We start from the raw sequence: 24,855 nt of genomic DNA, 5'->3' as shown, positions 1-24,855 counted from the left end.
AGCAGTATCTAAAACAATATCTTGCACTACAAGTGCTTTTGGGGTGTCCCATATTCCCCAGTGTGAAACACGAATTTCTCTGGCTGTCAAAAGTGATATTTGTCAGCAGTATCTAAAACAATATCTTGCAGTCCATGTGCTTTTTGGGTGTCCCATATTTCCCAGTATCTTACACTAATTTTTCTGGCTGTCAAAAGTTCATATTTGTCAGCAGTATCTTACAAAATATTTTGCACTCCAAGTGCTTTTGGGGTGTCCCATATTCCCAAGTGTTTTACAGTAATTTTAATTTTTCTGACTGTCAAAAGTCATATTTATCTGCAGTATCTAAAACAATATTTTGCACTACAATTGCTTTTTGGCTCTCCCATATTCCCCAGTGTGAAACACTAATTTTTCTGGCTGTCAAAAGTCATATTTGTCAGCAGTATATAAAACAATATTTTGCACTACAAGTGCTTTTGGGGTGTCCCATATTCCCCAATGTTTTACAGTAATTTTTCTAGCTGTCAAAAGTCAAATTTGTCACCAGTATCTAAAACAATATTTTGCACTACAAGTGCTTTTGGGATGTACCATATTCCCCAGTGTTTTGCAATAATTTTTCTGGCTGTAAAAAGTCATATTTGTCAGCAGTATCTAAAACAATATCTTGCACTACAAGTGTTTTTGGGGTCTCCCATATTCCCCAATGTTTTACAGTAATTGTTCTGGATGTCAAAAGTCATATTTGTCAGCAGTATCTAAAACAATATCTTGCACTACAAGTGCTTTTGGGGTGTCCCATATTCCCCAGTGTGAAACACTAATTTTTCTGGCTGTCAAAAGTCATATTTGTCAGCAGTATCTAAAACAATATCTTGCACTCTATGTGCTTTTTGGGTGTCCCATATATCCCAGTGTTTTACAGTAATTTTTCTGGCTGTCAAAAGTTCATATTTGTCAGCAGTATCTAAAACAAAATTATGCACTACAATTGCTTTTGGGGTCTCCCATATTCCCCAGTGTGAAACACTAATTTTTCTGGCTGTCAAAAGTCATATTTGTCAGCAGTATATAAAACAATATTTTGCACTACAAGTGCTTTTGGGGTGTCCCCTATTCCCCAATGTTTTACAGTAATTTTTCTGGCTGTCAAAAGTCAAATTTGTCACCAGTATCTAAAACAATATTTTGCACTATAAGTGCTTTTGGGATGTACCATATTCCCCAGTGTTTTGCAATAATTTTTCTGGCTGTAAAAAGTCATATTTGTCAGCAGTATCTAAAACAATATCTTGCACTACAAGTGTTTTTGGGGTCTCCCATATTCCCCAATGTTTTACACTAATTGTTCTGGATGTCAAAAGTCATATTTGTCAGCAGTATCTAAAACAATATCTTGCACTACAAGTGCTTTTGGGGTGTCCCATATTCCCCAGTGTGAAACACTAATTTTTTTGGCTGTCAAAAGTCATATTTGTCAGCAGTATCTAAAACAATATCTTGCACTCTATGTGCTTTTTGGGTGTCCCATATATCCCAGTGTTTTACAGTAATTTTTCTGGCTGTCAAAAGTTCATATTTGTCAGCAGTATCTAAAACAAAATTATGCAATCAAAGTGTTAGCAGTAATTTTTATGGCTGTCAAAAGTTCATATTTGTCAGCAGTATCTAAAACAATATTTTGCACTACAATTGCTTTTGGGGTCTCCCATATTCCCCAGTGTGAAACACTTATTTTTCTGGCTGTCAAAAGTAATATTTGTCAGCAGTATATAAAACAATATTTTGCACTACAAGTGCTTTTGGGGTGTCCCATATTCCAACGACTGAAACACTAATTTTTCTGGCTGTCAAAAGTCATATTTGTCAGCAGTATCTAAAACAATATTTTGCACTACAAGTGATTTTGTGGTGTCCAATATTCCCCAATGTTTTACACTAATTTTTCTGTCTGTCAAAAGTAATATTTTTCAGCAGTATCTAAAACAATATTTTGCACTACAAGTGCGTTTGCGGTGTCCCATATTCCCCAGTGTGAAACACTAATTTTTCTAGCTGTCAAAAGTCATATTTGTCAGCAGTATCTAAAACAATATTTTGCACAATAATATCTTTTGGGGTCTCTCATATTCCCCAGTGTGAAACACTAATTTTTCCGGCTGTCAAAAGTCATATTTGTTAGCAGTATCTAAAACAATATCTTGCACTACAAGTGCTTTTGGGGTGTCCCATATTCCCCAGTGTGAAACACGAATTTCTCTGGCTGTCAAAAGTGATATTTGTCAGCAGTATCTAAAACAATATTTTGCACTACAAGTGATTTTGGGGTGTCCCATATTACACAATGTTTTACACTAATTTTTCTGGCTGTCAAAAGTCATATTTGTCTGCAGTATCTAAAACAATATTTGGCACTGCAAGTGCTTTTGGGGCCTCCCATATTCCCCACTGTAAAACACTAATTTGTCTGGCTATCAAAGTCATATTTGTCAGCAGTGTCTAAAACAATATTTGGCACGGCAAGTGCTTTTGGGGTCTCCCATATTCCCCAGTGTGAAACACTAATTTTTCTGGCTGTCAAAAGTCGTATTTGTCTGCAGTATCTAAAACAATATTTTGCACAATAATATCTTTTGGGGTCTCTCGTATTCCCCAGTGTGAAACACTAATTTTTCCGGCTGTCAAAAGTCATATTTATCAGCAGTTTCTAAAACAATATCTTGCAGTCCATGTGCTTTTGGGGTGTCCCATATTCCCCAGTGTGAAACACGAATTTCTCTGGCTGTCAAAAGTGATATTTGTCAGCAGTATCTAAAACAATATTTTGCACTACAAGTGATTTTGGGGTGTCCCATATTACACAATGTTTTACACTAATTTTTCTGGCTGTCAAAAGTCATATTTGTCTGCAGTGTCTAAAACAATATTTGGCACTACAATTGCTTTAGGGGTCTCCCATATTCCCCAGTGTGAAACACTACTTTTTCTGGCTGTCAAAAGTCATATTTGTGACCAGTATCTAAAACAATATTTTGCACTACAAGTGATTTTGGGGTGTCCCATATTCCTTAATGTTTTACACTAATTTTTCCGGCTATCAAAAGTAATATTTTTCAGCAGTATCTAAAACAATATTTTGGACTACAAGTGCTTTTGGGGTGTCCCATATTCCCCAGTGTAAAACACTAATTTTTTCGGCTGTCAAAAGTCATATTTATCAGCAGTATCTAAAACAATATCTTGCAGTCCATGTGCTTTTTGGGTGTCCCATATTTCCCAGTATCTTACAGTAATTTTTCTGGCTGTCAAAAGTTCATATTTGTCACCAGTATCTAAAACAATATTTTGCACTACAATTGCTTTTGGGGTGTCCCATATTCCCCAATGTTTTACACTAATTTTTCTGGCTGTCAAAAGTCATATTTGTCTGCAGTATATAAAACATTATTTTGCACTACAACTGCTTTTGGGGTGTCCCATATTCCCCAGTGTGAAACACTAATTTGTCTGGCTGTCAAAAGTCATATTTGTCAGCAGTGTCTAAAACAATATTTGGCACTGCAAGTGCTTTTGGGGTCTCCCATATTCCCCAGTGTGAAACATAAATTTTTCTGGCTGTCAAAAGTCATATTTGTCACCAGTATCTAAAACAAAATTATGCAATCAAAATGTCAGCAGTAATTTTTCTGGCTGTCAAAAGTTTATATTTGTCAGCAGTATCTAAAACAATATCTTGCTCTCCATGTGCTTTTTGGGTGTCCCATATTCTTCACTGTTTTGCAGTAATTTTTCTGGCTGTCAAAAGTCAAATTTGTCAGCAGTATCTAAAACAATATTTGGCACTACAAGTGCTTTTGGGGTCTCCTATATTCCCCAGTGTTTTACAGTAATTCTTCTGGCTGTCAAAAGTCATATTTGTAAGCAGTATATCTAAAACAATATTTTGCACTACAAGTGCTTTTGGGATGTCCCATATTCCCCAGTGTTTCACAGTAATTATTCTGGCTGTCAAAAGTCCTATTTTTCAGCAGTATCTAAAACAATATTTTGCACTACAAGTGCTTTTGGGGTGTCCCATGAGCCCCAGCGCGAAACACTAATTTTTCTGGCTGTGAAAAGTCATATTTATCAGCAGTATCTAAAAAAATATTTAGCACTACAAGTGCTTTTGGGGTGTCCTAAAATTCCCAGTGTTTTACAGTAATTTTTCTGGCTGTCAAAAGTCATATTTGTCAGCAGTATCTAAAACAATATTTTGCACTACAAGTGCTTTTGGGGTGGTCCATATTACCCAATATTTTACAGTTTTCTGGCTGTCAAAAGTCATATTTATCAGCAGTATCTAAAACAATATTTGCACTACAAGTGATTTTGGGGTGTCCCATATTCCCCAATGTTTTACACTAATTTTTCTGGCTGTCAAAAGTCATATTTGTCTGCAGTATATAAAACAATATTTTGCACTACAACTGCTTTTGGGGTGTCCCATATTCCCCAGTGTGAAACACTAATTTGTCTGGCTGTCAAAAGTCATATGTGTCAGCAGTATCTAAAACAATATTTGGCACTGCAAGTGCTTTTGGGGTCTCCCATATTCCCCAGTGTGAAACACTAATTTTTCTGGCTGTCAAAAGTCATATTTGTCAGCAGTATCTAAAACAATATCTTGCACTCCATGTCCTTTTTGGGTGTCCCATATTTCCCAGTATCTTACAGTAATTTTTCTGGCTGTCAAAAGTTCATATTTGTTAGCAGTATCTTAAACAATATTTTGCACTCCAAGTGCTTTTGGGGTATCCCATATTCCCCAGTGTTTTACAGTAATTTTAATTTTTCTGGCTGTCAAAAGTCATATTTGTCACCAGTATCTAAAACAAAATAATGCAATCAAAGTGTCAGCAGTAATTTTTCTGGCTGTCAAAAGTTTATATTTGTCAGCAGTATCTGAAACAATATCTTGCACTCCATGTGGTTTTTGGGTGTCCCATATTCTTTACTGTTTTGCAGTAATTTTTCTGGCTGTCAAAAGTCAAATTTGTCAGCAGTATCTAAAACAATATTTGGCACTGCAAGTGCTTTTGGGGTCTCCTATATTCCCCAGTGTTTCACAGTAATTATTCTGGCTGTCAAAAGTCCTATTTTTCAGCAGTATCTAAAACAATATTTTGCAATACAAGTGCTTTTGGGTTGTCCCATGATCCCCAGCGCGAAACACTAATTTTTCTGGCTGTGAAAAGTCATATTTATCAGCAGTATCTAAAAAAATATTTAGCACTACAAGTGCTTTTGGGGTGGTCCATATTACCCAATATTTTACAGTAATTTTTCTGGCTGCCAAAATTCATATTTATCAGCAGTATCTAGAACAATATTTTACACTACAAGTGCTTTTGGGGTGGCCCATATTCCCCAGTGTTTTAGAGTAATTTTTCTGGCTGTCAAAAGTCATATTTGTCAGCAGTATCTAAAACAATATTTTGCACTAGAAGTGCTTTTGAAGTCTCCCATATTCCCCAGTGTGAAACACTAATTTTTCTGGCTGTCAAAAGTCATATTTGTCAGCGGTATCTAAAACTATATTTTGCACTCCAAATGCTTTTGGGGTGATCCAAATTACCCAATATTTTACAGTAATTTTTCTGGCTATCAAAAGTCATATTTGTCAGCGGTATCTAAAACTATATTTTGCACTCCAAATGCTTTTGGGGTGATCCATATTACCCAATATTTTACAGTAATTTTTCTTGCTGTCAAAAGTCATATTTATCAGCAGTATCTTAAACAATATTTTGCACTACAAGTGCTTTTTGTCACCAGTATCTAAAACAAAATTATGCAATCACAGTGTCAGCAGTAATTTTTCTGGCTGTCAAAAGTCATATTTGTCAGCAGTATCTAAAACAATATTTTTCACTACAAGTGCTTTTGGGGTCTCCCATATTCCCCACTGTTTTGCAGTAATTTTTCTGTCTATCAAAAGTCATATTTGTCAGCAGTATCTAAATCAATATTTTGCACTACAAGTGCTTTTGGGGTGTCCTATATTCCCCAGTGTTTTACAGTAATTTTTCTGGCTGTCAAATTTCATATTTATCAGCAGTATCTTAAACAAGATTTCGCACTACAAGTGCTTTTGGGGTCTCCCATATTACCCACTGTTTTACAGTAATTTTTCTGGCTATCAAAAGTCTTATTTGTCAGCGGTATCTAAAACTATATTTTGCACTCCAAATGCTTTTGGGGTGATCCATATTACCCAATATTTTACTGTAATTTTTCTGGCTGTCAAAAGTCATATTTGTCAGCAGTATCTAAAACAATATTTTGCACTAGAAGTGCTTTTGAAGTCTCCCATATTCCCCAGTGTGAAACACTAATTTTTCTGGCTGTCAAAAGTCATATTTGTCAGCAGTATCTAAAACAATATTTGGCACTACAAGTGCTTTTGGGGTGTCAAATATTCCCCAGTGTGAAACACTAATTTTTCTGGCTGTCAAAAGTAATATTTATCAGCAGTATCTTAAACAATATTTTGCACTTCAAGTAGTTTTGGTGTCTCCCATATTTCCCAGTGTGAAACACTAATATAGGTAAAGTAAAAAAAATCAATCATGCATAATTATTTTCTAGTAATTGGTTTATTTACAATACAAAACAAAAATACCGTTGTTGGCAGCACTTGTCCTTAACATTGCATATGTGTGTTTATCTATAAAAATAATAGTATTGGTTCGTATTTTGATCTAACCATTTAAGTCTGCCTCCCAACATCAAGGGTGCCTCAATGTATGCAGGGCCTATGCTAACCAATATTCTTCAAACTGTTAAGGGCCAAATGGCATGTGATCCCCAATCACTAGAACTGATTCATGAGATGTTCACCTATAGCAGCCCCCTTTCTGAGGTCATAGTACTCATTTGCCCCAGGACTTAAGCTTGGGAAGTACTAGCTGATGACCTCACTATAGCCCAGTAGAGTGGTCAGAACACGGTAGGAGGTAGTGAGCAACCTAGATGGTAACAGCAGAGTAAACTGAGAAACAGACTGGAATGGGTTAATGGTCAGAAGCAGGAAGACAGCAGTTCCTTTAGACAAGCCAGAGGTCAGGGCAGGTAGAGATATATATGCAGATCTTTATAACAAGCCAAGGTTAAGGGCAGGAGAATACAGTGAATCCTTTTAACAATGTGTGTCAAACACTGAGAACAGATCAGGATACAAATGTCACACTTCCACTCTGTGCCTGGAAGGATCGCCATCCTTCTCTGCACAATCGCGTCCTGTCGCCTAGAGATGAGATGCGTTCCGTTCTCCTTGCCTAGCATCAGGATACACATGCGCTGTTCACTTGCCTCTCCATCGCAAATGCATTGGTACGCTTCTGTCTGCATCCTGCTGCCAAAATTCCTGCCACAAATCAGAGGCTTTCCCACACTATGTAAAGAGGACTCTGACACCACGAGGGTGCCAGAGTATTTTGGTCTCCCTATGCTCCAGCGCTCATGTTTGCTCCTAAGCATCCTGCCTGACTATCTGAACTTTCACCCGGTTCTGTCGAACTCTGCTTTTGGATTTCCCACTGATTTATACATATCTCCTGGTTTGATTCCTGGCTTCCTGATTCTGCTTTTGTCTGCTCCTTCGGTACTTCCATTTCCTGCATGGTTTGACCTTGGAATGCACGACCACACTTGTTCACCTATTACTTCGCTAACTGGGAGGGCCGCACGTCTCTTTGCAGGAAAACCCATACCTCCTTGCGGGAGGATCGGAGGCGTATTAGACTCTGCGCCTCTCAGTTTAGCCACGCCAATAACAGCAGGTAAACTTCAGCCCTGAAACCCGTGACTGTATACTTTGGCCATGACATTTGAAGGTCTCTGTGAAATATCGGCTCGTGATTTGTTACTCCGTCTGGCTCACAGGGTGGAACAACAAGAAACCGAACAGACTAACCTGCTTCAATGTATCCAGGGAGTAGCTACCCCTCTGGATTCACTTCAAGCTTCCCTTAATGCCTCCCAATCTGTGGCTGTTACCATCTTCAGAACATTTCTTCCTACCTTGTCCTCTGCGGCAGTCTCAACTTCTTCTTTATGGCTCCCGCATCAGGAAAACTTGGATGGAGACCTGAAGAAGTGCTGGGGTTTTTTGGACCAATGTTCAATTCACTTCGAATGTAGCCAGGATTATTTGCTTCTGCAAACTCTAAAGTTGCTTTCATCGTTTCCCTTCTCTCTGGACAGGCCCTGGCATGGGCGTTACCCTTGTGGAAATGAAATGATCCTCTTTTACAAAACGCTTCATCCTGTATCGAAGCTGCCTGCAAGGTATTTGACGAACCTGGCAGAGTCTCATCTGCAGCTTCCAGTATCCTGAATCTGTGGCAAGATTCCTAGACTGTTGGGCAGTACACGGTTCAGTTCCATACTCTAGCATCTGAGATCAAATGGAACAATGAGGCACTCGTGGCAACTTTGTGGCAAGGCCTGGCGGACCGCATAAAGATGAGTTGGTGTCCCGTGAACTCCCTGCTGACTCTCATCTCCTTGTGCAACAGGATTGACCTCTGCTTTAGGGAGAGCACTCAGGAAAGGGCTCCCTCCAGACGGCTTTTGCCTCGACTTGCTCTACATTTTCAGAACCCGGTTCCTCCTGACGAACCCATGCAGGTAGGCTGATCTCGGCTTTCCCCTGAAAAAAGGGAGAGACACTTCAAGCAAAATCTCTCTTTGTATTGTGGGGAGTCTGGTCATCTCCGATCTACTTGTCCCAAGAAGTCGGGAAACACCACCTCCTAGTTGGTTGTAGGGAGGCCGACCTAGGAGTGAGATTTATTACTCCCTATAGCACCGCAAATCCAGATTTCTTGATGTCTATCTCCCTGGAAACTCCTGGCAGCCCCCTTTGTAACCTCTGCCTTTGTGGATTCTGGCGCTGCCAGTAATTTCATCTCAACCACTTTGGCTTTGCAACTCCATATAACCACTTGAGGCTTGCCTCAGCCATTATTCCTCACTGCTGTGGATGGGAATTGTGTCGTCATTGGTTCCATCTCCAGTGTCACGTCCTCAATCGGCTGATGGTAAGAGTCCTGCATTCAGAATGGATTGTATTTCTGGTGTTACCCCAGTCTATCAATTCCGTCATTTTGGGTCTTCCATGGCTCAGAAATCATGCATCTCAGTTCGACTGGAGATCTGCTCGGGTTACTTTTTGGGGTCTACAATGTTTCAAGAAATGCCTTTCCGCTGTGAAACCTGGAACTTCCATGATTCCTTGCCAGCGCTCACACCCCAACCTGCTCTTCCAGCACCCTATGGATCCTTTCAGGACGTTTTCTCTAAAGCCGAATCTGAAGTCCTTCCTCCACATCGTCCATGGGATTTCCCCATTGATTTGGTCCCGGGCAAGACTATTCCTAGGGGTAGGATTTGCCCTCTCTCAATTCCTGAGAATCAAGCGATGTCTCAATAAATTACCGAGAACCTTGAATGTGGTTTCATCAAAGAATCCTCTTCTCCTGTTGGGGCAGGTTTCTTTTTTGTCAAGAAGAAAGATGGTACATTACGCCCCTGTATTGATTATCGGCAGCTTAATGCCATCACAATTAAAAACAGGTATCTCTCCCTCTCATTACCAAACTTTTCAAATGGATTAGTGGCTCCAAAATCTTCTCTAAATTGTATCTACGTGGGGCTTACAATCTAATTCGTATTTGCAAGGGAGACGAATGGCAAACAGCCTTCTGTACCCGCGATGGTCATTATGCATACCTGGTAATGCCCTTCAGGCTTTGTAATGCTTTTGCTGTGTTTCTGTCACGTTAGTACTGCAGGAGTGCTACCAATGGGTATTGACACAACTAAGCAAGGAGGCACAGAGTCTACCGCATCCCCGGCATTCACCAGGAACCCCCGCAAGGAGGCATGGACTTGGCTACACAAGGTGCGCAGGTCGCAGTTCTCCAAGTTAGTCACCAGTGTTGTAGTGTGGAACAGGAATAGTCGAACGGTACGAGTCAGAAGTCAAACAGGAGCGAAGTATCCGAGGATAATGCAGAGAATGGTCAAGGGAGGGAAGCCAGGGGTCAGAACCAAACAGATGACAACGGTACCAGGGACAACACGAGAGGGTAGTCCAGAGATCAAAGCAAAAGTCAGAGCCAAAACACAATGCTGGAACAGGTACAAAAGACTGGAGCTGGTGAACCAATTACTCTGGCGCCCAAATACAGCCAGAAGGAGGTTTAAATAGATGGAAGTACTTCTTGATTGGTGCTGCAGTTTTTGGTGGTCAGATCGCAACCAACCGCAAGGCGAGCAAGGAGAGTCTCTAATCGGTATGCGACGGAATGTGATGCTCAGCGTATGCGTGCGCAGCGTGACTACCCGGAACCAGGAAGGACATCCTCTGTCAGAACCAACTCTTCTGCAAACTCATGAAATGTATTTTGAGGTTACTCAGATTCTATTCCTGGGATACCTGGTTTCCGGCTTAGGGTTGCAGATGGATCCTGAGAAGGTCTCTGCAATCATCAATTGGCATCTACCTTGGGGCTTGAAAGCAGTGGAACATTTTATCGAGTTTGCCAACTACTATAGGCAATTTATCAAACAGTTCTCCACCCTGATTGCTCCCATCATGGCTCTCACTCGAAAATCAGTTAACCCTAAGAATTGGACACCCGGGTCTTCTCTAAAAGAAGCCTTTTCCTCTGCACCTGTTCTGGTTCACACCGATCAAGAGAAACCCATTTTCCTGGAGGTAGATGCCTCGTCAGTCAGGAGCTGTACTTTCTCAAGTATGCTCTTCTGGTAATCATTATCCTTGTGGATTCTTTTCCAGGAAATTTTCGAGCTAAGAGTGTAACTACGGTATAGGGGACAAGGAGTAAGATGGCGCCATTAAGATGGTTTTGGAAGAATGGCGCCATCTCTTGGAGGGAGTGCTTCATCCGGTCACAGTCTTTACTGACCACAAGATTCTGATCTACCTCCGGGATCCTCACTGCTTGAATCCCCGTCCAGCTAGGTGGTCTTCATTTTTTACTTGTTTTGACCTAAGGCTCACCTATCGTTTTGGAGCTCAAAACTCCTGGGCAAATGACTTGTCTCGGTCATTTGATGAGTCTGACCTAGCTCTTTCTTCTGAACCCCTTCACAGCCTTGAACTCTCCTGCTTTGTGTTCTAACCAGGGCTTCCTCCCGGATTCCTCCGATTGGATGTTCTTACCTTGAGCCTCAACTTCACCAAATTCACCGGCCATGCTGGTTTTAAGTAGACATTCTCTTTGTTGTCTCGGCACTACTGGTCGCCTACTCTCTGGGCAGATGTTAAAGAATTTTTCGCTTTGTATGAAGTTTGTGCCCAGAACAAGACCCCCAGACACTCCCCTAGACATTCAGGTTTGCTCTTACCTGTACCCATTCCTGAACGTCCTTGGGCTAGTCTATCCATGGACTTTATCACTGACTTACCATCCAGTGGTGGTTTTAACACCATTTGGGTAATTGTGGACAAATATTCCAAGGTGGCTCACTTTGTCCCATTGAAAGGTCTTCCCTCTGCTCCCAAACTTGCACCAGTTTTTTCAAGGAAGTCTTCCGGCACCCTGGGTGTTCACAGGAAATCATATCAGATCGCAGGCTGCAATTCATTTCATGATTCTGGAGAGCCTTCTGTAAAGATTTGGAAGTTGCCCTGAAAACAATTTGATTTTATATAATTTGCCTATTCTTTTCTGGTTGAAATTGATATTTTAACATTATCTAATAAAGTCTTGTTTTAACCATTTGTGGCAACCCCTTGAGACTGGAGTGCTTCAAGATTCAGTTTTTGTCTTCCTTTTTTTTTTCCCTTTTAGGATAACCCCACCCTTTCAAGCACCTTGTGATGAGCCTAGAAATTGATTGAGCAACTTCCACTTCTGTATTTGTCTGAGAGTCATGTTATTGTCAGTAGTTGAGGAGGAGTGTTGGTGCTGTTTTACTATTTGGAAGCTTCTGGGGTACCTCTTGGTAAGTTAGCTCTTAATTTAAAAACACATATATGTATGGCCCAAATATATGGGACTTTCATTGTTTAGAGTTAGGACCACACTATTAGCAAAAGCGCGTAGAGTGGCATGTGGTTTTAACATACATTTGCAAATGTGTGCAACTGAGACTTTTATTTACAGTAGAAATGGCAGGTCCTTTGCTGGCTATAGCAGTATGCTGGAGGATTTTTCTCTGTTTGTTCCTTTTAGGATAACCCCACCCTTTCAAGCACCTGCTATGAGCCTATAAATTGATTGAGCAACTTCCACTTCTGTATTTATCCTGGATGTCCGTCATCTACATGGACACCCGCAATATCTGGTCCACTGGAAGGTCTTTGGTCCCGAAGAAAGATCTTGGGTGAATGAAGAGCATCTCCATGCTCCCTTGGCCAGTTTTCGTAAGAAATGTTTCGGGAAAGATTCTGCTTCTGGAAGGGAGGGGGTTACTGTCAGTTTTCATTCCCGCACTTCCACGCTGTGCCCGGGACAATCGCCTTCCTTCTCTGTGCAATCGCGTCCTGTCGCCTACAGACAAGATGTGTTTCGTTCTCCTTGCCTGGCATCAGCATACGCATGTGCTGTTCACTCGCGTCTCCGTCACATATGAAACGGGATGCTTCTGATGGTGTTCTGCCCTGTCATCAGAGGCCTCCCTACACTATTTAAAGGTTTTTTCAAATGTGGAAAATTAAAATGTATTGCATGTAGACATGCTGACCATAAGTCTACAGAGTTTATATCATTTGTGTCAGGGGAAAAATTCCAGATTGAAAAAACTCTAGATTGCCAATCTACCTATGTAATATATGTTATTAATTGTAAATATGGGAAACAATACATGGGCTGGACCATCAGGACATTGAATGTACGTTTCCTGGAACATCGCCGGAATATTATGAAAAATCTAAGAACCCACTCATTGTCAGCCCACGTGGCTATGTATCAGGGCAATAATCTCACAGGCTTGTCGGTTAAAGAAATCGAACAGGTTAACAATACTAATAGAGGAGGAAACAGGTTCAATCTACTTTGCAAACGCAAAGCATATTGGGTTTTTAGATTGAAAACTCTAACTCTGGGGGCCTTAATGATTGCATAGAACTTAACAATTTTTGAGATTTTTACTTTAATAATGTATGTAGGTTCTTCTTTTTGACTCAATTTTTATTTAAATGGATAGATTAATATGAGCACATCTCAGGGTTCTAGACATACTTATATAATTTGTGGTTTATTATTACCTTTACTACAACTAAATTATTCAGAGACTATATTACAAAGGAGAATGGTCTCCCTTAAGTATTGGAATCTTAGAATCACAATATTCAATAGCATTAAGAGGTTTTTTATTTCTATTTTATATGAAGATAACCTGTGGCTCCATTGTCTGACTATATGTACGGAAGCTAAGCAGAGCCTCTTCGGGGTTACTTTTGGATGGGGGACCTCTTCCGCCTTTAGGGATTTGCTTTTTGAATTTTGAATTTATTAATGTATTAATTTTAGAACAAATATCATCCCTACCCATAGGGGATCTTACCCCTAGTTGGAATTGTTGTTATTGGTATATTGATTATTTAGTCATTTATTATTATTTTTAGTGAAGTGACATTTACTATAAATATGGATGGGGAATTTGAGTCTTTTCCAGTTATTTTAAATATATTAAATATATTATTCATTTATTTTATTAACTAACAATGAGGTTTTATGAGTCTTTATGGTTTTATAATGCATTATACTATTTGTCTTTAGATTATTAATGATAATATAACAGAGGGATTGCATGAGACCGAGGTGATATAAACGCTGAGGGGGCTGGCAGTAGAAAAAGTACAGGCATACCAGGAGTAAACTTATCTGGGTGGTGGTAAGAATCTGAATTACCAATCAGTGGAGTCGGAAGGGGAGGAGTTTAGTTTCACAGAGGAGGCTTATAATGTATAGGAAAAGGATATGACATCCTCTTGCCGCTGGAGTTGTTAGTGAGTGAGTATCTGCTCTCTGCTGTCCTGGTGAGTATTGCTTTATACTGTTTTCATGCTGTTTTTCGGTGTTATTCTGTTACATCCTGTGTATACTGTGTAATTCTGTGTGATTCCGTTTTTATTGTGGTGCTTTTTCTTTTGTACTTTATTTTTGTAGCTGTGTTTTTCCCCTTTTTCCTTATATTTTCTCTTGCCCCTGCTTTCTTTGCTTTTCTCCCCTTTTGTTTGTCTCATTTCCCATTTTTCCGTTTTCCCCCCCTCTTTCTTTCCTTTTCATTATCCCCCCCCTTTTTTCTTCCATCCTCAGCCATGCTCCGTGCTAAACGGGTCCGGGTCCCCCCCATCGCCTAATAGAGGCTTCTCTCTCCTCTGCTCCCCTCCCCAAGCGGCGAGCCCAGCTCCGGGACTCGCCGCAGGCTGTAACCTCTGCCCCTTCCTCCACTATGGCATCAGGCAGGCTGGGAACAACCGCCGCTACTGCGGTGGCAAAGAAAGTATCTGCGCATGCGCGGAAGCGAGCGCGCGGCCAGGGGCATGCGCGTTCGGACGCGCATGCGCTGTTGGGGACTGGGGTCCCGGCGGCCATTTTAGTTTTGGGCACTCAAGGAGCACCCGCCATTCCCACCGCTGCCACCAATGTTTACGTTTCTGTTGATCCCCCCCCGCCGGGGACCAGGTGGTCCTTGCTGCAGAGGGGGGGAGGCTGCAGGCTCTGCCGTTGTTATCCAGGGGGCTGAAAATGCCGTAGTACCCTCCCCCACCATAACTTCTGGCTGTCAGCAGTCCCCTGCTGCAGCGTTCCCCCAGGCCACTGTAAATGTTCCCCCTGGTAGTTCCTCCCATGTAACACCGCTTGTTTCTGCCCCCCTTCCTTCCCCCCTCATTTCAGCCAAGCCCATCCAGGCCCCTGCCGCTTCCTTTTCCCAGCCCCAGCAATTTCTGCTCCCTTCTTTCCCCCCCCTCCCTCCTCCCTCCTCTGGGCCCCCCTTTCCCCCTGGGGTTCCTTTCTCTTTCCCCCCTCCTCTTTATTATTATTATTATTATTATTCATTTTTATTTATAGGGCGCCACAAGGTGTCCGTGGCGCCGTACAGGGACAAAACGAATTACAATACAAGGTGAGACAGCACAGTACAGTAAACAGTAAGCACAGTAACTCAGTAAGCTCAATGCACAGCTAAAGAGGGTGGGGAAAGGGGGAGGGAGGATCGGCAAACAACGGAGCCCAAGAAGGAGGGCGCGGAAGACAGTGAGACCCCCAGAGGGGACGGGGGGAGGAGGGTCGTCGAGGAGGAGGGCAAAGTAGCTGGAGAGCAGAGTTAGAAGTGGTGGAAACAGGAGGAGAGATGGCCCTGCTCAGAGGAGCGTATAATCTAAGGGAAGGGGTGGACAGACAAAGAGATGCAGGGGAGAGAGGGAGAATAGGGGGACAGGGGCGGGGAAGGGGAAAGAAGGAGGAGAGGCAGCAGAAAAGGTAGGGAGTTAAGTGGGAGACTGAAAGGCTTTAAGAAAAAGGTGGGTTTTTAAAGCCCGTTTAAAACTGGACAGATTAGGGGAAGTTCTGATGGAGGGAGGGAGCTTGTTCCAGTGGAGGGGGCAGCGCGGGCGAAGTCTTGGATACGCGCGTGGGAGGAGGTAATAAGGGGGGAAGAGAGGCTACGATCAGAGGCAGAATGGAGAGGGCGGGATGGAGTGTGAATAGAGAGGAGGGTGGAGATGTAGGGCGCAGTGGAGTTGGCGAGGGCCTTGTATGTGAGTGTGAGGAGTTTAAAGAGGATTCTGAAGGGGAATGGGAGCTAGTGAAGGGCTAGATAGAGGGGGGAGACAGAAGAGGTGCGGCGAGAAAGGAAAATAAGTCTAGCAGCAGCGTTAAGAACAGATCCAAGGGGAGCAAGATGAGAGTGGGGGAGGCCAGTGAGGAGGAGGTTGCAGTAGTCTAGACGGGAGATGATCAGAGAGTGGATGAGACATTTGGTGGCATCTTGGGAGAGGAAGGGCCGAATGCGAGCGATGTTACGCAGCTGGAAGCGGCAGGATTTAGCAAGAGAGAGGATGTGGGGGCAAAAGGAGAGAGAGGAGTCGAGGATGACACCAAGGTAGCGAAGTTGGGGGACAGGGGAGATAGAGGAGTTGTCGACAGTGATGGAGAGGTCAGAAGGGGATGAGGTATGAGAGGGAGGAAAAACTATGAGCTCAGTTTTGGCGAGGTTAAGTTTGAGGAATCGGGAGGACATCAGGGGGAGATGGCAGAGAGGCAGGCGGACACTCTAGAGAGGAGGGAGGGAGAGAGATCAGGAGAGGAGAGGTATAGTTGAGTGTCGTCAGCGTAAAGGTGGTAGTTAAAGCCGAAGGAGCTGATGAGTTGACCCAGGGAAGAGGTGTATAGAGAGAAGAGTAATGGTCCGAGAACAGAGCCCTGAGGGACCCCGACAGGAAGGGTGGATGGGGGGGAGAGAGACCCAGAGGTGGAGACAGAGAAGGATCGGTCAGCGAGGTAAGAGGTGAACCAGGATAGGACTGGGCCGGAGAAGCCGAGAGACTAGAGGGCGTGGAGGAGGAGGGGGTGGTCAACGGTGTCGAAGGCTGCAGAGAGGTCAAGGAGGATGAGAAGGGAAAAGTGGCTGCTGGCTTTAGCAGAGAGGAGGTCGTTGGTGACTTTAGCCAGGGCAGTTTCAGTGGACTGAAGGGGGCGGAAGCCAGACTGGAGAGGATCAAGGAGGGAGTGTTCAGAAAGGTAGGAGGTGAGACGGCTGCAGACAAGCCTTTCGAGAATTTTGGAGGCAAAAGGGAGAAGAGATATGGGGCGATAGTTCGAGAGAGAAGTGGGATCGAGATTAGGTTTCTTAAGAATGGGGGATACGAGAGCATGTTTGAAGGAGGAGGGGAAGATGCCAGTGGAGAGGGAGAGATTAAATAGGTGAGCGAGGTGGGAGCAGGTGGTGGGGGAAAGGGAGCGAAGAAGGTGGGAGGGGATAGGATCCAGGGGACAGGTAGTGGGGGGGAGGATAAAATGAGAGAGTGGACTTCCTCACCCATGGTGGGGCGGAAGGAGTGGAGGGGAAGGTGGTTGGGGGGGAGGACGGAAGAGTGGGAGGGGTGGATTGGAGAGTGGAGGAGGAGATTTCGAGTCGGATGGCCTCGATTTTAGAGGAGAAGAAAGAGGCTAAGTCGGAGGCAGTCAGGGAGGAGGGGGGTGGGGGAGGGGAGGGGGCCAGGAGAGCGCTGAAGGTGGCGAAGAAGCGGCGGGGGTTAGTGGACTGGGAGGAGATGAGGGATTTAAAGAAAGATTGTTTGGCGAGTGAGAGGGCAGAGCTGTAGGATGAAAGAATGAATTTAAAGTGAAGGAAGTCCGCCAGGGAGCGGGATTTTCTCCAGTGACGTTCGGCGGTACGTGAGCATTTTTGGAGGAAGCGGGTAAATTTGGAGTGCCAGGGTTGAGGTTTGGAGCAGCGGGGGTGGACGGAGTGGGCAGGGGCGACTGCATCCAGAGCGGAGGTGAGGGTGTGATTGTAGAGGGAGACCGCCTGGTTGGGGCAGGCCTGGGAGGAAAGGGGTGAAAGGAGGGTATCGAGAGAGGAGGACAGAGAGGCAGGGTCAAGAGCGTCGAGGTTGCGTATGGACAGAGTAGGTTTGGGCAGGGGGAGGGGAGCAGGAGAAGAGGAGAGAGAGAAGGAGAGGAGATGGTGGTCGGAAAGAGGAAAGGGAGAGATGGAGAAGTCAGAGAGACTACATAGGTAGGAGAAGACAAGATCAAGGGAGTGACCAAGGCAGTGGGTAGAGGAGGAGGTCAATTGGGTGAGACCAAGGGAGGAAGAGAGGGTGAGCAGTTTGTTGGAAGCAGGGTCGGTGGGGTCGTCGATGGGGAAGTTAAAGTCACCGAGAATGATCGAGGGGAGGTCGGAGGAGAGGTGGTGAGGAAGCCAGGCAGCAAAGTTGTCGAGGAAGAGGGAGGTGGGGCCAGGGGGGAGGTAGATGACAGTGACGCGGAGGTGGATGGGGTAGAAGAGGCGGATGGAGTGGGCTTCAAAGAAGGAGAAGGAGAGGGAGGGTTCAGGGGGAATGACATGAAAGGTACAGGTGGAGGAAAGGAGGAGGCACACTCCACTGCCTGGGCGGGCCCCAGGCCTGGCAGAGTGGGTGAAGGAGAGGCCACCATAGGAGAGGGCAGCGGGGAGGCAGTGTCAGAATAGGAGAGCCAGGTTTCAGTAATTGCAAGAAGGTTAAAGGAGTTGGATAGAAAGAGGTCGTGGATAGCAGTCAGCTTGTTGCAGACAGATCTGGCATTCCAGAGGGCACAGGAGAAGGGGGGAGAGGAGAGGGGGGAGATGGGTGGGAGAGGTAGGGCGGGGGAGAGTATGGGTATGGGGTGAGAGCGGGGAGGCATAGTAGGGAGAGAGAGTAACAGAGCAGCGAGATAATGGGGACAATGAAAAACAGGTAAGAACAATGGCAGGAAAACAATGACAAGGTGGAAGACAATAACAAATTAGGGCGTGGAAGAAAAGTACAGTGAGGTAAAAGGACGATGAGAACAGGTAAGAATAATGACAGAACAGTAAGATAATGAGGACAGCGGATAAGATAGTGAGGAGAGCAGGAAAGAATAATAGCAGGGAGACAATAGCAAGATGGAGGACAATAACCAATTAGGGCGTGGAAGGCATGGAACGACAGAAAGAGAGATGATGAGGACAATGGAAATAGGCAAGAATAATTAACAGTTAAAAGGTAGTTAGTGGTAAGTATAAAATCAGTAGAAACAAAATAATGGCATATAAAATAATCAGGTAGAATAGTAACAGGTACCAATCGAGTCCAAGGTGCAGGCAAAGGAGATGATCCAAGGGGATGAAGGAGAGTCACTCTGCCCCTATTCTCCAGTCCCGGGTCTGTTCCATTTCCCATTCCCCCTCCTGTTGCTGCAGTATGTGCCACACAGAGTCTAGATACCGTTAGTTCAACGGGGACGGGCGCTTTATATCCAGGGGGGCACATGCCTTTTCCTCCCAGGCGCGACCCCGGAGCACCTATGGGGCAACCATGTATGTCTGGCCCCTCCGGGCCTAGTTATTATCCTCCATGGGCAATGGGATATGGGCCGGGTCAGGTGCCAATTACAGGCTTCCATCAGTTTCCCTTACAGTGCCAAGGGTCTGGTTCGGTCGGAGGGCCGCAGGGTCAGGGGTTTCCGAATTTTCCTTTTCCGTACTCATACCCACCTTGGGGGTTTGCCCCACCTTATCTTCCTCCTCCCTCGGCTTATGGGCCGTATTTCTCAGGTCCCGGCTGTCCGGGTAATGTTGTGCTAACATCAAGTGCTTCTACCACAGGGGCCGCCCCCCTAGGGGCGGCAGATTCGGAGGGGCTTCGGGTTCCCGCTTCCTCGCCAGCAAGTGATATTAGGGCCTAGCGACGTGCAGTTGACGTCTGGAGGGCCTGGTTCGGGGCAGGGTGCAGCGTCCTCCCCGGCCGGTCTTCGGGTCGTTACCTGCACGGCGGCAACAAGTTTACGTAGTCGGCAGCCGAGTGCAGTGGTGGCGTCTAGCCAGAGTGTTAGTGATCGGAGTTTAGTATTGCCCGCGAGTGCGGGAACCGGGGGTCCCGGGCCGGAAAGCTCTTCTTCTGTTCCCCTATCTGCAGGTCCGCAGGGTCGTGCGAGACCGGGTCGGAGATCTGGGCGTGCTTCTTCCACGGAAGCCGCATCATTGGCCACAGTGGGCCCATCATCTGGTGTGGAAGGAGGTGGCCGTGTATTCGGTGAGCATGCCAGCGGGGGGTCTGGTTTTAGCTCGGATATAAGTTCTTCAGCCTCAGAGAGTGAGGTTCCGGCCGGGTCTGGGAGAGCAGACGCAAAGTTGGTGAGGCTCCTGAGGAGGAAGTTACAGAGTTCCCGCTGTAGAGCGGACGTTGGAGGCGGGGGGCCTCGAGAGGACGGTGGTACCTCGGGCGGTGATGTTGTGCGCTGTGCTAATACAGCGGTCCTCCGTGATATCAGGAGCAGTGTGCACAGTAAGATACGCGCTGGTCGTTTTGTGGACATGTTTGCCATCACGAAAAAGGCTAAGGATGGCTTAATAGCAGCACGATCACGCTCTGGCGTGGGAGAGGAAGCATATCGGAGTTTTCAGAGTTGGTTGGAGGGCTTCCTAGTTTTTGCTGCATGTTACCTGGAAACCAGGCCAGCTGAGCACATGAGCGTGATTAAGTATATATACTTAATACAAGGGATGTTTACCCGATCCAGGGGTACTATGTGGAGGCGGTACGATGAGGCCTTTCGGAGGAAGCAGGATGGATTGGCATTGATGGATTTTGGGTGTAAGGATGTGGAGGTATGGTTGGATGTGACGCAGCCGAGGATGGCTGGTATGGATGTGAGCGTGGCAAGACAGAGGCAGCCCCCGGTGCGGTTTAGCCAGCCCTTTCGAGGGAAGTGTTTTGCTTTCAACGGGGGTCAATGTGAGAGAGGTGCGGCTTGCAGATTCAGACATGTGTGTTCAGTCTGCAGTGGGGGTCACCCAAGGAGAGAGTGCCCCAGGAGGAGCGGTCCTGCCACTACTGATAGAGCCGCCACCGGAGGCGCGACTCGGTAAGGCGGCATCGCCTATTATATTGGTCGAACTTGGGAAATGGCTGGGTTGGTACCCTGATAGAAGGGCTGCCGAGTTTTTATGGAATGGTTTCAATGTTGGGTTCATATTGCCGGTGACAGGTGTGGTGCAGACTGGTACGCCTCGGAATTTGAAATCAGCCTCGGAATTACCGAGGGTAGTGCACGAGAAAGTGTGTAAGGAGGTGTCGTTGGGTAGAATGTGTGGCCCCTTTTTGGTTCCCCCGATTACTGATTTAGTTCTTTCCCCGGTGGGAGTGGTGCCAAAGAAGGATGTGGGAAAGTTTCGTCTAATTCAGCATTTATCTCACCCGCAGGGCACATCTGTGAATGATGCGATTGCAGAGTCTGAATGTTCAGTTGGTTACCAGTCCTTTGAGGATGCTTTGTTGTTGGTGCAGCAATGTGGCGCCGGTGCGCTGTTAGCTAAATTGGACATTGAATCGGCTTTTAGGTTGTTGCCCCTGCATCCGTCTTCATTTCGGTATATGGGTTTTTGGTTGTCTGATGAGTTTTACGTTGATAAATGTTTACCTATGGGGTGTTCGGTGTCATGTGCATTTTTTGAATGTTTTAGCACTTTTCTCCACTGGTGTGTTGTGGCCGGGTCTGGTCATCAGAGTGTTGCCTACTACCTTGATGATTTTCTGTTCATTGGGCCAGCAGGTACGGCAGTGTGTCAGGACTTGTTATTTTCTGCTCAGGCGCTGTTTAGAGTAATGGGAGTTCCGGTGGCAGCGGACAAGTCGGAAGGCCCGACTGTGAGATTGTCATACCTAGGCATTGAAATTGACACGGTTGCGAGTTGTTGTAGACTTCCAGCAGAGAAGGTGGCTAAGCTTAGGGGTGTAATTGAGACGGTCCAGGGTGAGGGTAAAGTGCAGTTGAGGCAGGTACAGTCGCTGCTTGGTCTTTTTAATTTCGCTTGTAGAGTCATTCCCATGGGGAGGGTTTTTTGTCGGAAGCTAGAGAGGGCTACTGTGGGCATTACAAAGGCTAGGCATTTTGTGAGAATGACCAAAGAAATTAGGGGTGATTTGGCTATGTGGCTTTTGTTCTTGGAACGCTTTAACGGAGTTTGCTTGTGGCCCCTGCCTGGCGCCAATAACGTGGAGTTGCAATTGTTTACTGATGCTGCTGGGTCTTCCGGTTTTGGGGCTTACTTGGATGGGGAGTGGTGTGCAGCTGCTTGGCCAGGGACTTGGCGTCAGGAGGGCCTAACGAGGAATCTCATACTGTTGGAGTTGTTCCCCATCATTGTAGCTATAGAGCTGTGGGGGGTTGGTCTGGTTAATAGAAGTATATTGTTCTGGTGTGGGGGTAGTACATGCTATTAATAATCAGAGGGCTACCTCCCTTCCAGCTCTGAGGCTGTTGAGACATTTGGTTTATAGATGTCTGACTCTTAACATCACTTTTAGGGCTAGGCATGTACCGGGGGTAGATAATAGTATTGCGGATGCCTTGTCCAGGTTTGATTGGAATAAGTTTAGTTTGTTAGCCCCTCATGCGAATGTTAATGGTGTTTCATGCCCCGATTTTGTCTGGCAGATTATAAGGCCGGGATAGAAGAGCTCGCTAGGCGTTCAGTTGCACCTGGGACGTTGTAGAAGTATCGGGAGGCTTGGTCTCATGGGAGGGGTTTTGTGGATCTAATGAGGCTCGAGGTAAGACGAGGTAAGACGTGGCACTGTTTTCAGGCGGGTAGATCTAAAACATATATGGTGTCTGCGTTGGCTGGTATTTCGTTTTTTCTGCAGGTTAACGGTAGTCGGGATGTTACCAAACAGGCATTGGTGCGCAAGGTTTTAAGAGGTTGGGCTAGAATTTCCCCTCCGTTAGAGGATAAACGTAGACCGATTGATAAGAGAATGCTGGTGAACCTTTTGAATGTTAACACGTTTGTGGCGACGGATGAGTTTGAGGCGGTTTTGTTTCGGCTGGCGTTCGTTATGGCTTTCTTTGGGGGTTTTAGGATATGTGAGCTGGTAGCGTCGTCTAGGACGGCAGTTGATTCGGGCTTGCTGTTTAAGAATGTTGTGGTACAAGATGAGAGTATTGCTTGTAAAATTCATAGATCAAAGACAGATCCTTTGGGTAGGGGGAAATGGGTCACTTTGCAGCGGAACCGGGATTCGGCAGTTTGTCCAGTAGAATTGACAAGATTGTACAGGGATAGGTCTCCTGCTCCCGGTGATAATTGGCTTAGACATAGTGATGGTCTCCCCCTTACGAAGTTCCAATTTTCAGCAGTATTCAAGAGTTGCGTGGTTAGGCTTGGTTTGAGTGCATCGGACTATGGGACGCATTCCTTTAGAATTGGGGCAGCTACGGTAGCGGCGGAAGAAGGTGTGTCGGATCAGAGCATTATGGCTTTGGGTAGATGGAGGTCTAAGTGTTTTAAGAGGTATGTTAGGCCAGCAGTGGCGTTATAGGCTTAGTCAGGGCGATGTAGTAAGGCTGACCCATGGCGTTGCGTTGCTTACCTTGTTCAAAGGGAGCGCCGAGGGTTTCGCCATTTCTTTTCTCCGGGGGCCTGATTGGCGGTGGCACCCCGGGGTTTCTGGTTTTACCTCCGCATGGGTCACCCTGCGTCATGCGCGAATGTGGTTTATTCTTGTTTTTCCGTATTAATCATATTATGTTTTGTCATTCATTTACATGCATTATTACTCCATATTGCAGGTGCACGGCAGGATGGGAGGAATATTTGGTTGGTCGGCCATTCATTTATTTTCTGGGCCGGTAAGAGCGGTCATGCTCATGATTTGAGCAAATTTCCCCGGGCAGAGTCAATAAGATGGATAGGTGTTAGGGGAATGCGTTGGGCGTCTTTGTTGACTATCCTAAAAGACAATGAGAGTAGGTTTGGGCGTCCTTCAGTACTTATTATCCACCTTGGGGGGAATGACTTGGGTAAGTGGTCCAGTTTGGAGCTCATTGAGCAGATAAAATCTGATGTCGGGGCCATTAATTTACATTGGCCAACAGCCCGAATAGTTTGGTCCGACATTATCCCTAGGCGGAATTGGAGAGGGGCAGTTAAGCCAGCTTGTATTGAGAAAGCTCGTGGAAAGGTAAATCGGGCGGTGCGGAAAATCTTTCAGGAGGTAGGCGGTGGTTGCATTAGTTATCCTTCCATAAGGGCGGTTTTGACGCAGTACTATAGGCCCGACGGTGTGCACTTGTCCGATTTGGGTATGGCATATTTTTTAGAGCAGATATTTGGTTTTCTTGTTTGGCTATGAAGGTCAGTTGGTGGCGGGCTGCGGTTCCTGGTGGGGAACCTTAGCTGTGGCGGTAAGCAGCCCAATCAGCGGCCATTTTGTTACATTTAAGGCGTAGTAGGCACTCTCCCCTTAAAGGGATTGGGCAATTAGTCAGAATAGCCCTTCGGGGTTTAAGGGGCTCCGCTTAGGCGGGCGGGCCTCAGCTAATATCCCAAATGGGGGAGTTTGGCTTTTTACGCCTGGTTGGGTCCATATTAGTTTGGACGGAATTTACATCTTGTAGGTGTGGCCTGGATGCTGATTGGTCTGTTTATATTGGCCACCAATTTTCCCCAGCAGGTTTCGCCTTCAATAAATTCCTGATCTTTCAAACGCCAATTCAAGTCTCTGTGTCTTTATTATAGTTTGTAAGTTACTCTGGTAAAGGTAAAAATTGTATTATATATGGTCCACCATAAGCGGTTTATAGTTTGTGGATAAACAAAGACCGTTATTTAGAATGGGAGCAAGAGAGAAACCCACAATAGAAACCAGAAAGTTATATGTACAAGTGTATATAATGAGACTACTCCGTTCCCTCTAATTAGAGGTGATAAATTAATTAATTGGATCTCTGTGGGACTATATAAAGATCTCAGCCAGAACACATGTTAATTCTGCTTTTGATGAAACGGCTTATGTAGCCGAGAAATGCGTCAAGAAATAAACTGGCCGGATTATACAAGTGCATATTCTCTATATTCAAGAGATTCTGAGGACTTTAACAACTGACAGCACAGGCATTGTGATACTTCACAAAACGCTTTCAAGCGAGATGGCTTCTCTTCTGCAAGATCTACTACAGCCCAGTACGGATATTATCTCACCATACAAGCATTCATGAGTGGGACAGCCCAGTTTTCTGTGAGATCCGCAAGCTGCAGTGACAAGCAGGTGATATTTTAACATACTGACTGTTTTTGAGCCAATTGCTATGAATGAAAAATACATTGATACAC

This window comes from Mixophyes fleayi, chromosome 8 (assembly GCF_038048845.1).
Source record: "Mixophyes fleayi isolate aMixFle1 chromosome 8, aMixFle1.hap1, whole genome shotgun sequence".
NCBI classification, from domain to species: Eukaryota; Metazoa; Chordata; class Amphibia; order Anura; family Limnodynastidae; genus Mixophyes; species Mixophyes fleayi.
Note: the sequence above shows the minus strand (reverse complement) of the source record.